Genomic DNA, 15,374 nt, shown 5'->3' with positions numbered 1-15,374 from the left:
GATCCTGCCCTTTCATGGAAAACATTTGGTATTCTGTTTGCAAGTGGTTAGGAGAAGAGTTGATCATGTCCCTGGAGGAATATAAGACTTACTTCCATCATGCTGAGAAGATAATAAATGTGGCAAAGAGGAATATTTTAGGTGTGGTTTGGTTGGAAACGATTTGGAGTGTGTGGTTAGCGAGAAATGATAGCATTTTTAATCGCATCTCTCCCTCTTTCGATAATGTTATGCCCGCCATTGTGTATAGAACGTGGATTTGGATCTCTTCTTATTGCTCTTTAAAAGAGGGCTGTAATTTTTGCACTTGGAACTCCTTTCCCCTACTTTGTTTCGGGAGGTAGAGTTTTTTCTGAGTTTGTATTTGGGTTGAGTATCCCTAAATGCTCCGTTTTTAATAGATTTCTTGCCTATTAAAAAAAAGCTTAGAACTTAAGAGAAATATCACAGTTGTGATTACAGCTTTATAAGAAGCAATATTGTACTCTTGTAAGAATTTGTTTACATTTATTTGTAAAAGGAACTAGAGAGATCAAGTTGTGATCAGAATCTCTAGAAGTCTTAGAGGGTATCTAAGCATTGATTTCCTAGAGTGATCAAGTTGTGATCAGTAGACTCTAGAAGACTTAGAAGGTATCTAAGTGGAAAACCATTATAATCAAGGTTGATTAGTGGATTAAATCCTCAGGTGAGGTAAATCACTCTAACGGGGTGGACTGGAGTAGTTTCGTTAACAACGAACCAGGATAAAAATCATTGTGCAATTGTTTTTATCTTAAGAGTTTTTAAAGTTACACTTATTCAAACCCCCCTTTCTAAGTGTTTTTCTATCCTTCACAAGTATCCCATAAACTTGAACTGGTGGATCCTTTCATTTTCTCTGTGTCGAAGTCGACGAGGTTGTCGCCCGACTCTGATGGGGAACATGGAGACCATCATCTAGAGGATGGTTTTGCGGGTTCTCAGAGAATTTTACCCATAACAAAACTATCAAAATGAAATCCATGATACTTTAAATTCAATCGCGCAGAAACCTTATGGATCGAGGGATTCATTCTATGATTGCGAGTTTGGAGGGGAGGGGAGGGGAGGGGAGGGGAATGCTTCCGAAAAAAAATTATAAAAAAATATAGAAAAATATTTGACATTATTTGAAAAAATATTTTGTTTAGAATGATAAAAAATTCATTATCATTACTAAATTTTAAACTTTTAAAATAGTATAACAACCTAAAAGATATTTGAAAAATATATGCAAGCCCTCAAAAACCCTCATTCAATACAATTTTTGAGTTCTCTCATTTTATGGGGTTTTGGGTGTTATTAATAAAATCAAACCCTCCAAAGCCCTCCTGCCCAAAATATTTTTATTCTTTTCGCCCAATTTTTCCAACAAATTCGCCCACAACCATTCTTAACATCGCGTCTGTTGCACCCCAATTTTTTACCTCTGAGATCCCATCATTTTCTAAGTGTTATGATCATTATTGTTATACCCCAAAATTTGCCCGCGTCTTTTTTTTCAAAGAGAAGTCAAAAGACTTCTGTCTAAAAATTTGGAGTTTTATACAATCTTGGATTTTTATTTCATAAATATCCTGATTTTAGGAATACTCAATTTTTAGAATTTTTTATACAGTATTTTGGTTCGCTGTTAAATTTATTCTTACATAAACGCCAAATACTGTTTATCACTTCATACACTGTTTATTTCAGATTTATTTTCAGATAAATAATGCTAACGCAGTTTGTGCAGAATTAAAATTTGCAGGCGCGGAGTCCGAGTTTCAGATTATACTGGTAACAATTAAATTATTATTGGTTTTATTTCCCACTAATTTTTATTTTTATACTATATTATTTTTTCAAAATCTCTTTCTTTCTTTTCAAATATCTTCCTTTCTTTCCAAATCTCTTTCTTTCAAATCAAATCCTAGCTTTATTCTATACCCCTTTTCTTTTCAAAACCTACCATATTTTTTTTCAAATCCTACTACTATTCCAACGGTACCACTCCATTTCCAACGTCTCTATCTCTCTCTTTTCACTCTATAAATACTCCTCATTTTTTCCATAAATTCTCACATCAAATTTCACTCATCTCCCAAATTACTCAAACTTCTATCTCATAATTATTTTCTCTTCTTCCCCGGCAAAAATGGCAAAGTGGATGGATACACTTTTTCTTATAGTCATCACTATTTTTACGGTGATCATGTCCTTCTTCTGTCTGCATAGTCCTGAAAAATGTGGACCTGCGATGGTTACACTTCCGATCATCTATTTTCTGTTGTTCATAGCATGGATTATTAATCGTCATATGTAAAGTTTGTCGTATCTTCTGTTTTTTAGAATGTACCGTTCTTCATGTTTACCATACTGTTCGCTACGTTTTGTTTAGGTAATATTTGTACTGTCAGTATTAAGTATTACACTATCTATTATACCGTCGTTTAACTAGTAAGATAATATTATGTGTGTTTATTGCTAGTTAAATATTTATTTTTCTATGCATTAAATCCCTTTCAATCTTTTTATTGACGGTAATTTTGTTCGCGTATAGTGTATTTTAGTTATTTATTATATTTGTGTTTTTCTAACAAATCATGTAAATAATTTCTCACCATTAACACAACAAAAAACAAAAAGAAAAAATTAACTTTAACTGTTAAGTTTTCACTTTAACTGTTACGTTAATACCCGGACAGCTAGTTACCAGTCAAACCCGCTATTAGCGCAATTCTCCGTGTTTGTACCATCAGTCAAATCAATTTTTCGCACTTCAAATTTCCAAGATTTTGTTCTAGAAGTCTTCTGATAATCACGTGATCAACAGAGACTCAACACTGCACAAAAATCAGGTACGCCTAACTGTCTCCTACACAAACAGTCCCTAACTAGGGTTTTTGTTTTTTTTCAGGAGAACAAGTTATTGAGACCTCAAATGGATTTCATGGATCTCCATATGTCTCAAAGTACCACCAGACAAATTTTCAAACTTCGATTCGCTCGGACGCACAGTCAACAGCTCAAACAGTCAACAGACGACCAGTTTGACCAAAAAGTCAACAGATAGTCAAAAATGCAATTTTTTGTCAATATCCATATTTTGTCAAAAGATTCATCATGTGATCAATGGTTGATCATAATTCATCAAGAAAAGTTCAGAAATCGACAAAACTCAAAATTGCAAAATTAGAGTTTTTTACCTAAAAGTCAACTGAACTTTGACCGACCATAACTCTCTCATAATTTATCAGAAAAATTCCAACCAAAGCTCATTCTCAAGGAAATTCAATTCTCTACAACTTTGATGTTGGGACCAAGGTCAAGAAATGCTTCCGCCTAAGAGATATAAGCCAAAATATTACAAGTCATTTTCAAAGTCAACAAAAAGCAGTTTTTTGTCAAAGCCCATATCATCAAGATAACTTCTCCAAATTCAAAAACGCTTCCAAAGTGGCTTGTAGAGGACATCTTGGGCTTTCCAAAAAGTAAAAGAACACTTTCATAGGATCAAAATTGAGGGAGATATGCCTTGATAAAGTTGACCTTTTTTGGGAAAATGCATAAAACAAGTAATGACCAAAACTTGATTCTTTTTCAAAAAGGCTAATTCTTTTGTGATTCAATCTTGATTCCGATATGTCTAATGGGAATCCACGACCTATCCATGATTCATGACACTTTTATTTCATTTTAATTAAATTTTATTCATTTAAAGTTTAATTAAAGTGAGATAATTCAAAGATATTATCCAAGATGCTCATGTGATGCAAGCAATGACCATTCAAGATGCTTAAATATATTATTGCAAGATTGAAGAGAATAATACTTGAGTGTTTTAACCATGGTTAAGAAATGCACTCATTGAAAATATTCCATTATCATATTTTTTCCACAAAATCAATCATGAAAATTCCAACTTGCAAGGGTTCAAGATCAAATCATTTGCCTATAAATAGAGCTTCATTTTCTTCATTCAAGAGGAGGAAAAAAAGGGGGAGGAACACAAAGAACAACAACAATCACCACAAAGTCATAGTTTAAGTTTATATTTTTTTGCAAAAGTTTCAAGAAACTTGTAAAAATCAAGGCTCATTCAAATAGCCAATTTCAATCACTCTATTCCACTCTTGGGACATCATAGAGTAAGTACAATGTAATTTTTAATATGTAGTAGTGTTAGGAGTTCATGAATTAAAAACTCCATATTTATGCATATTTTCAATTTCTCAAAAAAAATGTTTTAATTTTAGTTTTAAGTTGATAAAATGTTTATTTAATTTTTAACATAAAAATATTTTATTTCTTTTCATAATTAATTTATTTTGCTTAATTAATTAGTAATTATGTAAATATTGCTTTTTTTAATTATCTTCAACCAATCAAAAAACTCCAAAAATATTTTCCTTTTAGATTAAGGCTTATATTTTTTATAATCTAATTTTTGACATATAAAATAATATTTTTCTTGTTAAGTTTAATTATTTGTTTAATTAGCTTGTTAATTAACTTAAAATCAACTCCAAAAAATCACAAAAAGAATGAATTAAGTTTAATTTGTTTTATATTTATTTTTGTATATTATTTGATATTATTTCTTATCTTTTTCCTTTGTCCCGAATCAGAATAAAAGATCAAATATGGCAGAGATTGTATGTAGGTGATTTAAGACTTTTAGAAATTTATCGTGTAGTCGCTATGATTCTATCAAGCTTCTGATAAATTTTCATTAACTTTAAATCCGAGATCATCATTTACTCACCATCGATCTTCACTAACATCGTGGATATACTTGACTAGCTTCAAGATGATTCGCGTGCTAACATACTAACAATTGACTTTAATTTCCGCATTTTATTATATTGTTCTTTATATTTCTTGTTTTATGCTTTATTTTATCATTCATCATATTTATGTTTATGTTATTTTCTCTTTGTCCATTTGGACATATTATTTATGTTTCTGTTATTTTTTCTTTGTCCATTTGGACATATTATTTATGTTTCTGTTATTTTTTCTTTCTCCATTTGGACATATTATTTATGTTTCTGTTATTTTTTTCTTTGTCCATTTGGACATATTATTTATATTTCTGTTATTTTTTCTTTGTCCATTTGGACATATTATTTATGTTTCTGTTATTTTCTCTTTGTCCATTTTGACGTATTATTTATGTTTATGTCATTTTCTCTTTGTCCATTTGGACATATTATTTATGTTTCCGCTATTTTTTCTTTGTCCATTTGGACATATTATTTATGTTTCCGCTATTTTTTCTTTGTCCATTTGGACATATTATTTATGTTTCCGCTATTTTTTCTTTGTCCATTTGGACATATTATTTATGTTTCTGCTATTTTTCTTTGTCCATTTGGACATATTATTTATGTTTCCGCTATTTTCTCTTTGTCCATTTGGACATATTATTTATGTTTCCGCTATTTTTTTCTTTGTCCATTTGGACATATTATTTATGTTTCTGCTATTTTTCTTTGTCCATTTGGACATATTATATTTATGTTTCCGCTATTTTCTCTTTGTCCATTTGGACATATTATTTATGCTTCCGCTATTTTTTCTTTGTCCATTTGGACGCACTGTTTATGTTTCCGTCATCTTCTTTTTGTCCACTTGGACCATATTTTTACCTTTGAGCTAAAACATTAATAATCAAGATAAAACTTAAAAAAAAAAAGCACTTTGCACACTTGCACCTCTATGGTTTTCCCTCTTATTACTTTTTTTTTAATCATACCATCATTTAAGAAAAGTATTAAATGCATAGGAAAGGTCTTATAAATTGAGAGTAGATAACTCCTAATTGGTTGCTCAAACACTTTCATTTTCAAACAACGTATTTTCAAAACTTCTCATCTATTTTCAAAACTTTCATCTGGTGTTTGAAGGGCATTATTCCCGGTGAAACTCTTCAGAGACCTATGTGACCTATTGTCCATCTTCACTTCTTCTATTTTCAAATCAACAAAGCATTTAAAAAAGTGAGCTAAGAAATTAAGAGCCCATGGATAACCATGGATACAAAGGGTGCTTAAAACCTTCCCTTTGTATAACCAACCCCCTGAACCCAAAATCTGTCAAAAGGTCTTTCCTGTTCTTTTATGCCTTTCCTAAATGTTGGATAAAATAAAAGTCGGTGGCGACTCTTGCAAAAATAAAAAAATTCAAAAAAAAAGAGCAAGGAGTCAGTTCGCCTATAAAAACCGAGTTACAGAACTGGCGACTCTGCTGGGGAATGAAAAAATCTTTTTAAAGAGGGGTTACCTTAGAGTTTTAGATCACTTTAATATTTGCTTATACTTGGTTATTTTGTACATACTTGTTATTTCATGCTATTCTTGATATATGTGTGGTTCCGTCACTTGAGATACATTATGGACAAATCCTAACCCGGATTAAGTACACATAAGAATTAGGTGGAGGGTATAGTCATGTATGGCATACAAGGAGTTCAGTTCTTAAAAAGCTGGCATGAGAATCCTTCCCCTCAGTGGAGGTTCCTTGTTGGTAATATATGTTTAGCATGTTTCGTAGCGAAGACATTATTGCTTTCATTGAACTGTAGAAGCTGAGTTGGTCGTAGAACCCCAACCCATCCTGGCCTTATTAGGTTGTGGCGCAGAAACTATTCAGGTGAAGACTTGGATTAGTTGTCATGCGGAGAGCCACACTCAGACGAGTTTTTCTTGAGAGCATTGCTAGCTCACAAGTTCAGTTGTGCAAGCCGGTAATATCCGAAAGAAAAATGTAGACTCTGACGTATCAGTAGAACGTGTTGTGCAGGTGATTAACCCCTAGTACTATCCCATGTTTGGTTCTCTGACCTCATGCTCGTGACGTTGAAACTTTTGAACCTATCTTATGTACACCGTGTTTGTGTTACCATGTCTGTATATGTGGCATTCATACATCCATGCATACATGCATTCATTCATACATTCATAAAAACCTTTTCCTTTGATTTCCAATGAACTCATAGGTCTTCTTTGTAAACATCGTAAGTTTCATCAAACTCAATGGATCTTGGGTGTTGATGGGGTGAAAACTCTAATCCACCAAAATGGATGATTGATTTTGATGATAACTTGATCAATGCTTTAATCCAATGCTTGAATGTTTGCAAATTAATATCTCAAGTTCTTTGAAACTCAAATAATATAAACAACAATTGCATCATTTGCATACATACATCGAGGTTACCCATGAAACTTATCCTTGTCTGTCTCCATCCTCAGAATTGTCTGTCTACCGTCAAGCTGATTCCCTCACACAAGTACGGAACTAGAGCCAACGTCAGATTGAGAATGGAGTATCAAGAGCAACATAACGTAGAGGTCAGAATGGAAATAGAGGATTTGAAGTCAAGTATGACCAAGCTCACTGAAATGCTGCAAGTTTTGATCGCTAGAGGGGAACCGCCTCAGAAGACTGTCATTGTTGAAGTCCCAAGTGCTGATGTTGACCCTCAACCCACTCAACAACCACCTTCAACATGGCCTGAGTTTGGTTTGCCACCTGATTTTACTCCTCCCTATGAGAAGAATCCTGGTATTGGTCAATCATCACGACCTGTAATGGGTCAAACTTCAAACCCAGTTATTCGTGCTCCTATCATGACTGAATCTCAGCCCATTGTGCATATTGTTGCTCAACATGCTTATGAGAATCCTTTATTTGAATACCAAGCTGCCAATTCCCAGAATGGAAGCCAAGGGGATGCTGGAGATATTGAAGATGTCAAAGAACAGTATCAGACTTTGGAAAAGCGACTGAGAGCCATGGAAGGCAATAATTACTTTAGGGTTGCTGCTAAGAATATGTGTTTGGTTTCTGATGTCGTCATGCCTGCAAAATTTAAGACTCATGAATTTGAGAAATACAAAGTAAATACCTGTCCAAAAAGCCATTTGATCATGTACTATCGCAAAATGGCTGCTTACACTCAAAATGACAAACTGCTCATCCATTGTTTTCAAGATAGTTTGAGCGGAGTTTCACTAAAATGGTATATGGGACTCGAGAGGAGTCGTATTCAATGTTTCCAAGACCTAACTGATGCTTTCATTAAGCAATATAAGTATAATTTGGACATGGCACCTGATCGCCGACAACTACAAAGCATGTCCCAGAAAGAGAAAGAGTCTTTCAAAGAATACGCTCAACGCTGGAGAGAGCTTACTTCTCAAGTAGAGCCACCTTTAGTTGAAAAGGAACTAACAGGCATGTTTATGGATACTCTCTCACCTTTCTTTTGGGAGAAGATGATCGGTAGTGTATCTTCCAACTTCACAGACTTGGTAACCATTGGTCAGAGACTTGAACAAGGACTCAAGAATGGGAAAGTTACTCATGTTGTTGAATCCTCTAGTGGGGCGAGGAAGCCTTATGGAAACTTCCAGAAGAAAAATGAGATGAATGTTGTGTCGGAAGACAGAAGATCTCGTCATAATGGTGATCAACCTTATGTGGCTGCTGTTGCTCCTATGCGAGTTCAAGCTCCTCGACCTGAGGTTGCTAACCAAAATCAGATTCGTAATAGGGTTGACTTTGACCCCATCCCTATGACTTATACTGAATTGTATCCTGCATTGGTTCATAAAGGGTTGATCACAACAAGATCTATGCCTCCTCCTCGGAATCCTCTTCCAGATGGTTTTAGGTCTGATCTTCATTGTCCTTTCCATCAAGGGACAGCGGGCCATGATTTAGAAAGATGTTTCCCTTTGAAGGCCAGAGTTCAAGAGTCGGTTAGATCAAAGATGTTATCTTTTAAGAATGTTGGTCCCAATGTTGTCACTAATCCTTTGCCCAACCAGAGTGGCTGAAGATAAGTCAAAGGCAATTATCTTCCTAAAGCCAAGTGTTTCAGACAGGATAGCTCATCCCTGTTGCTGATTAGTCACTAGGCCTTGTTTCTTTACTGTTTGCATTTCCTTAATTGTGCTGTTTACTTTTAGACTTTGTTTGTTTATGAATGGTGATTTTAATGAAATGAGCATCGTATGTTTGAATTCATTTTCATCTACTATGTCTATGTTTATGCTTCTTTTACAAAAAAAAAATTCTATTTTGCTTTCTCTATCAAACTTGTGTTTTATGCAAAGATTGGAGGGAGGATGATGACAACGAAATACCGAAGTTGTCGAACTGTATGCTTTCAAATAAAACTTTGCTGACGATGTACAGGCATTGTTTCAATTCCTAAACACTGGAGAAATAAGGAAGTTAATCCCTCGTCAACCCCTTTGAGCCTAGAAGTTGGTGTTTTTTTTCTATACGAAATAACCCACATTTTAACCCGGGGCAGGGTAGTTCCCAGTTAATTTGGTTGTGCATTCTATTTTAAGAGAATCATTCAATACACCTTTCAACAAGTGTTTTAATCACAAGCTTTCCTCCGCATACATCAAAGAAATGTTGGAGACACCAAGCAAAATTCGACGATGGTTCATTATAATCATTAAGCAAGGTAGTCACTATCTTTCAGAAGAAAAAAAAGTATCAAAAAAAGAAAATCAACGAAAAGCCTGCTAAGTCAAAATCAAAAAATGACTTAGGCAAAAATTAAGGCATCCTGCTGACTGTAAGTTCAAGATAAACAGTTCAGGCAAAAGTTAGGGATATCAAAAGAAAGAAAATAAAGAGAAGTCAATAAATTCTTGAACCACAAAATGTTGTGACTATCAAAAGGAAGAAGTGACTGGCATCTCCAAGTTTTCTTGGCTTGTGAACTTTCATCATTACAACAGGTAAAATTCCAGAAGTCTCTTAGAACCTGAATGCATATTTTGAATTAACTGAGTTTAGGACTGAAGATCATCACGGAGATGGGGTGGGTTACAAAAAATTTGAGCCTTATACCTTTTGTTTTTTTTAAAACCGTGAACCTGACCACGTTACAACCTTCAAAAGCCCTAATTGAAGCGAGGTTTATTTTGAAAGCATACTACAACAAGGTTGCGTAAGCTGACTCCCAAGAGATTTACCAATCATTTATGTTGATACCATATCTTTGCTTTATCTTTCACGTTGATTGTTTTAACCTTTATGTTTTGAACAGTGATTCCATTTTCTTTACAAAGTGACTTTGATTTCAAAAATATGTTTTGAGCATTGCATTAAAATTACCATTCTTGAATGAACATTTTATTTGCAAGTAAGCACTCATCTTCTAGGAAGTTCAAACAGTCGAGAAACTTGGTCAGTGATCCTATCAGGGGCACGTTACTTCAAGATCCTGTTGTTCATATGTTTAATCAAGATTTGTTGATCATAATACCCTCTTCAAGATGTATACTATGGCAAGTCTTCCCAACATTCATTTCAAGAGTTGTATCCGTGATAAGTTCATCCCCAACATAGTTCAACTGAAGCCATGATCAGTTGACTTGCAACAATTATTCAATCAGGGGCAATCTTCTTCAGCAATCCCCAAGCATAGTTTATCAGTCCTTCTCAAAGGATCATTTGTTTAATACAGTTATCAGTGTGACAAGAAGTTTGTTCAAGCATCTTCCGAAGCAGAGTTGGTAGAATTTCCGTGTTGAGGAATCAAAGCTCCAATATTGCCTCACAAAAGAGTCAATCCCAGTTGTCATAAATAACTACATTGCATTGAGCATTCATCATGCATAGAAAAATTTAACATCATGCTTAGAAACAAACTCATGCTCATTTACATTTTTCCAAGTCCTGTTGTTATCAACATCTTACCTTGAGATCAAAGTCCAACTTACTTGGCATTGACCTTTAATAGTATTCAATCATGCTTTACTCTTGATTGATCTTTATTTATATTCAATCATGTTTTACTCTTGATGTTGTTTGATCGTGCTTTACTCTCGGTTGGTGTCTCAATCATGTTTTACCCTTGATGTTGTTCAATCATGTTTTACTCTTGATGACCTTTGATATTGTCCAATCATGTTTTACTCTTGATTGTCTTTGATGATGTTCAATCATGTTTTAGTCTTGATTGCCTATGATGTTATCCAATCATGGTTTACTCTTGATTGATTTTGATACTATTCAATCATGTTTTAGTCTTGATTGCCTATGATGTTATCCAATCATGGTTTACTCTTGATTGTCCGTTGATGATTATTCAATCATGTTTTAGTCTTGATTGCCTATGGTGATGTTCAATCATGTTTTACTCTTGAATGCCTCTGTCAATTTATACTCCTTTCCAAATTCATTCATGTTTTACTCTTGAATTATTTCTGATATAGGTTCTAGAGATTTTTCTTTCTGAACGTCTTTATTAATTTCCTGTCCAGAGTTCCTTTCACGTTTTACTCCTGAAAGCTTCTGTCGACTGTTTCTTTCTTTTGTGAAGTCCGATTCTATTCCTGGATGACGTATACCTTTTCCCCAACGGAGTCTGTTTACTTCTCCTCAGTGGTGTCCTGTTTCCATCTCGTGGAAATCATATGCATTCATAATCATAAGCATTACATTGCATCTCAGGTTCAAAAATTGTGTTTTTATATATATTTAAGTCTCTTCAATCACATCGAAACGAAGATTTACAATCTTCACATCTCCGGATAGAAGAAACTTAAATAGGGGCATCTGTTGCACCCCAATTTTTGACCTCTGAGATCCCATCATTTTCTAAGTGTTATGATCATTATTGTTATACCCCAAAATTTGCCCGCGTCTTTTTTTTCAAAGAGAAGTCAAAAGACTTCTGTCTAAAAATTTGGAGTTTTATACAATCTTGGATTTTTATTTCATAAATATCCTGATTTTATGAATACTCAATTTTTAGAATTTTTTATACAGTATTTTGGTTCGCTGTTAAATTTATTCTTACATAAACGCCAAATACTGTTTATCACTTCATACATTGTTTATTTCAGATTTATTTTCAGATAAATAATGCTAACGCAGTTTGTGCAGAATTAAAATTTGCAGGCGCGGAGTCCGGGTTTTAGATTATACTGGTAACAATTAAATTATTATTGGTTTTATTTCCCACTAATTTTTATTTTTATACTATATTATTTTTTCAAAATCTCTTTCTTTCTTTTCAAATATCTTCCTTTCTTTCCAAATCTCTTTCTTTCAAATCAAATCCTAGCTTTATTCTATACCCCTTTTCTTTTCAAAACCTACCATACTTTTTTTCAAATCCTACTACTATTCCAACGGTACCACTCCATTTCCAACGTCTCTATCTCTCTCTTTTCACTCTATAAATACTCCTCATTTTTTCCATAAATTCTCACATCAAATTTCACTCATCTCCCAAATTTCTCAAACTTCTATCTCATAATTATTTTCTCTTCTTTCCCGGCAAAAATGGCAAAGTGGATGGATACACTTTTTCTTATAGTCATCACTATTTTTACGGTGATCATGTCCTTCTTCTGTCTGCATAGTCCTGAAAAATGCGGACCTGCGATGGTTACACTTCCGATCATCTATTTTCTGTTGTTCATAGCATGGATTATTAATCGTCATATGTAAAGTTTGTCGTATCTTCTGTTTTTTAGAATGTACCGTTCTTTATGTTTACCGTACTGTTCGCTACGTTTTGTTTAGGTAATATTTGTACTGTCAGTATTAAGTATTAAGTATTACACTATCTATTATACCGTCGTTTAACTAGTAAGATAATATTATGTGTGTTTATTGCTAGTTAAATATTTATTTTTCTATGCATTAAATCCCTTTCAATCTTATTATTGACGGTAGTTTTGTTCGCGTACAGTGTATTTTAGTTATTTATTATATTTGTGTTTTTCTAACAAATCATGTAAATAATTTCTCACCATTAACACAACAAAAAACAAAAAGAAAAAATTAACTTTAACTGTTAAGTTTTCACTTTAACTGTTACGTTAATACCCGGACAGCTAGTTACCAGTCAAACCCGCTATTAGCGCAATTCTCCGTGTTTGTACCATCAGTCAAATCAATTTTTTGCACTTCAAATTTCCAAGATTTTGTTCTAGAAGTCTTCTGATAATCACGTGATCAACAGAGACTCAACACTGCACAAAAATCAGGTACGCCTAACTGTCTCCTACACAAACAGTCCCTAACTAGGGTTTTTGTTTTTTTTCAGGAGAACGAGTTTTTGAGACCTCAAATGGATTTCATGGATCTCCATATGTCTCAAAGTACCACCAGACAAATTTTCAAACTTCGATTCGCTCGGACGCACAGTCAACAGCTCAAACAGTCAACAGACGACCAGTTTGACCAAAAAGTCAACAAATAGTCAAAAATGCAATTTTTTGTCAACATCCATATTTTGTCAAAAGATTCATCATGTGATCAATGGTTGATCATAATTCATCAAGAAAAGTTCAGAAATCGACAAAACTCAAAATTGCAAAATTAGAGTTTTTTACCTAAAAGTCAACTGAACTTTGACCGACCATAACTCTCTCATAATTTATCAGAAAAATTCCAACCAAAGCTCATTCTCAAGGAAATTCAATTCTCTACAACTTTGATGTTGGGACCAAGGTCAAGAAATGTTTCCGCCTAAGAGATATAAGCCAAAATATTACAAGTCATTTTCAAAGTCAACAAAAAGCAGTTTTTTGTCAAAGCCCATATCATCAAGATAACTTCTCCAAATGCAAAAACGCTTCCAAAGTGGCTTGTAGAGGACATCTTGGGCTTTCGAAAAAGTAAAAGAACACTTTCATAGGATCAAAATTGAGGGAGATATGCCTTGATAAAGTTGACCTTTTTTGGGAAAATGCATAAAACAAGTAATGACCAAAACTTGATTCTTTTTCAAAAAGGCCAATTCTTTTATGATTCAATCTTGATTCCCATATGTCTAAAGGGCATCCACGACCTATCCATGATTCATGACACTTTTATTTCATTTTAATTAAATTTTATTCATTTAAAGTTTAATTAAAGTGAGATAATTTAAAGATATTATCCAAGATGCTCATGTGATGCAAGCAATGACCATTCAAGATGCTTAAATATATTATTGCAAGATTGAAGAGAATAATACTTGAGTGTTTTAACCATGGTTAAGAAATGCACTCATTGAAAATATTCCATTATCATATTTTTTCCACAAAATCAATCATGAAAATTCCAACTTGCAAGGGTTCAAGATCAAATCATTTGCCTATAAATAGAGCTTCATTTTCTTCATTCAAGAGGAGGAAAAAAAGGAGGAGGAACACAAAGAACAACAACAATCACCACAAAGTCATAGTTTAAGTTTATATTTTTTTGCAAAAGTTTCAAGAAACTTGTAAAAATCAAGGCTCATTCAAATAGCCACTTTCAATCAATTTCAATCACTCTATTCCACTCTTGGGACATCATAGAGTAAGTACAATGTAATTTTTAATATGTAGTAGTGTTAGGAGTTCATGAATTAAAAACTCCATATTTATGCATATTTTCAATTTCTCAAAAAAAAAGTTTTAATTTTAGTTTTAAGTTGATAAAATGTTTATTTAATTTTTAACATAAAAATATTTTATTTCTTTTCATAATTAATTTATTTTGCTTAATTAATTAGTAATTATGTAAATATTGCTTTTTTTAATTATTTTCAACCAATCAAAAAACTCCAAAAATATTTTCCTTTTAGATTTAGGCTTATATTTTTTATAATCTAATTTTTGACATATAAAATAATATTTTTCTTGTTAAGTTTAATTATTTGTATAATTATTTGTTTAATTAGCTTGTTAATTAACTTAAAATCCATTCCAAAAAATCACAAAAAGAATGAATTAAGTTTAATTTGTTTTATATTTATTTTTGTATATTATTTGATATTATTTCTTATCTTTTTCCTTTGTCCCGAATCAGAATAAAAGATCAAATATGGCAGAGATTGTATGCAATTGATTTAAGACTTTTAGAAATTTATCGTGTAGTCGCTATGATTCTATCAAGCTTCTGATAAATTTTCATCAACTTTAAATCCGAGATCATCATTTACTCACCATCGATCTTCACTAACATCGTGGATATACTTGACTAGCTTCAAGATGATTCGCGTGCTAACATACTAACAATTGACTTTAATTTCCGCATTTTATTATATTGTTCTTTATATTTCTTGTTTTATGCTTTATTTTATCATTCATCATATTTATGTTTATGTTATTTTCTCTTTGTCCATTTGGACATATTATTTATGTTTCTGTTATTTTTTCTTTGTCCATTTGGACATATTATTTATGTTTCTGTTATTTTTTCTTTGTCCATTTGGACATATTATTTATGTTTCTGTTATTTTTTTCTTTGTCCATTTGGACATATTATTTATATTTCTGTTATTTTTTCTTTGTCCATTTGGACATACTATTTATGTTTCTGTTATTTTCTCTTTGTCCATTTGGACGTAT

The sequence above is a fragment of the Vicia villosa genome, linkage group LG3 (genome assembly GCF_029867415.1).
Source record: "Vicia villosa cultivar HV-30 ecotype Madison, WI linkage group LG3, Vvil1.0, whole genome shotgun sequence".
In the NCBI taxonomy this organism is placed as follows: Eukaryota; Viridiplantae; Streptophyta; class Magnoliopsida; order Fabales; family Fabaceae; genus Vicia; species Vicia villosa.
This window is presented reverse-complemented; position numbering follows the sequence as displayed.